The 1,874-nt window shown below is 55.3% G+C and overlaps 1 protein-coding gene across 1 annotated transcript in view; it reads left to right on the plus strand.

Annotated features, from left to right (window-relative positions):
- The first annotated feature begins 98 nt into the window (after positions 1-98).
- S100a10 (S100 calcium binding protein A10) overlaps positions 99-1,874 on the plus strand; it is a 9,719-nt gene continuing 7,943 nt past the window's right edge. The window contains exon 1 of the mRNA XM_005367287.3: positions 99-201. The gene's annotated coding sequence lies outside the window, so the exon portion shown is untranslated. The remainder of the gene's footprint in view (positions 202-1,874) is intronic.

Raw genomic sequence — 1,874 nt, forward strand, 5'->3', positions numbered from 1 at the left:
GAAGGACGCTATTTAGGGGTGGGGTGGGGGGCAGGAAGGGAGGAGCCGGTGGGGAGCGCGGCTGCCTGCCCTCCAGGCTCCTCCCGCTCCGGGGCGCCTCCGCCCTTTGCACCCGCCCAGCGTACAAAGACTCCCGGCCGTCAGCGAGCTCCTCTCTGCTGTGTCCAGTTCTTCCTGCAACTGCTGCGCCTCGGGGGCCAGGTGAGTCTTTCCCCCTCACCTGCCCAGGGGAACCCCGTACCTGGCTCGATCGGAACTTCAGCTCGGCTTTGGGAAGTGCTGTGCCCCGTGGGCCTGGGTGGGGCCATCCTCCCACTTGCAGACACCCCCAGACCCAATGGGGCGGAGGCAACGATTGTCTGCAGCTACTCCACCCTGGCGTTGGGGCCGCTGTTCCTTTGACCTCTTCCCTTTGGCGTACTATTCTTCACTCTCGCCGTTCCTACTTTGCAACAGTCTTAGGAGTTAACTAGTGCTAGCCAGACCTCAGTCCAGATGTTCCTAGCCTCTCCACAGCAGGGCTGCCAGAACCAGTCTGGGCCAGGGAGGACTGGCGGCTTGGCAGCTGGAAGATTCCCTTTTTAAAGGGCCCTGCTCCCTAGGTGATCTGCCCCAGTGCAAGTTGCAGATTGGTGGGGAAGGATCTCAGGGCGAAGGCAAGGCCTTCTGTTTGTTGTCTTCATGAAGAAGTTCTGGGGTGAGAGGGAGTGAGGCGGTTTTTCTCTAGCAAGTTTCTCTCTTGCTATTGAATTTAAGAAAGGGACCCAGCAGGAGGTGGAGTGAGAGCAGTCTTGGTGAGCAATCAGGCCCAAATTGATTTGATATGATGCCACAGATGGAGGTCAGGGCCTGAGCTTGGCCACAGGATTGACCTCTTTTCCAGACCTTCCTGGGAGGTCTCCTGAGAACTACTGCTAGATTGGCAAGGCAAACAGAAAAGTAACAGATCGGCAAAGAGCCTAGGGCCAAATACTGAAATTCGCTAACCCACCTCCCTTCATCCTCCCACCCCCACCCCAGGGAAGCTAGATTCTGTAGGGTGGAGTTAGCACAAAGGGTTCCAGGATTCTCCTAGTGATCTGAGACCTGTGACTCAGCTTTGAGACCATGGGTGCGGCCTCGCTGGTCGATAGCTGTGGATGCTTGGACAGAACACTCCCTGAAGGAAAAGAGGAACTGTGCCATCTTCCAGGGCAGTTCCAAGAGGAAATGAGTCACACTCGAACTGGCCACCAACCTGAAGGAGGGATTTCTTGACTGAGCTGCCTGGGAGGGTAGTCGTTAGACTGGACCGTTGATAGTTAGCACCAGGTTGTTCCCTATGGCGGGAGGCCTCAGTTTCACTGGGCTTTGCTTCTCCGCTTGAGAGGTTTCCTGTTGATGCTGCATGTTTCTCCTCCTGAAGTTTGAGTTTGAAGTGGAAACAAACACCCTGTCAGACAGCTTGGCCTTCAGTGGGTTTCAGCAAACTGCAAACGATAGTGCCAGGAGTTGTGCAGGGATGAGTTCGTGTGACTCCCTGAGATTTCATTACCCTAGTCTCCCCCACAGATTCCTAGCAATGTCTATTTAGTCTCCTTTCAACATGGTTAAAGAGGATGCTCCTGGCAGCCAAAGAGGACTTAGAGCCTGCATTTCAGTCCACCGGGGGTTTGGGTTTGCTTGGCGTTATTTGGGTTCACTCGGATTTCTGTGTGATCTGTTCCCTGTCTTTTCCTGGACACAGAATGAGATAAGCCCTTGTCCTCCTATGCCTGGCCTCTGGCCAGCTTCTGAGCAGTCACCCCAGTGTGGTCAGGCCCTGGGCTGGGTGGTGCTGAGGCTGGAAGAGAGAGAGAGAGAGAGAGAGAGAGAGAGAGAGAGAGAGAGAGAGA

Source organism: Microtus ochrogaster, unplaced genomic scaffold (assembly GCF_000317375.1).
Source record: "Microtus ochrogaster isolate Prairie Vole_2 unplaced genomic scaffold, MicOch1.0 UNK16, whole genome shotgun sequence".
Classification (NCBI taxonomy): domain Eukaryota; kingdom Metazoa; phylum Chordata; class Mammalia; order Rodentia; family Cricetidae; genus Microtus; species Microtus ochrogaster.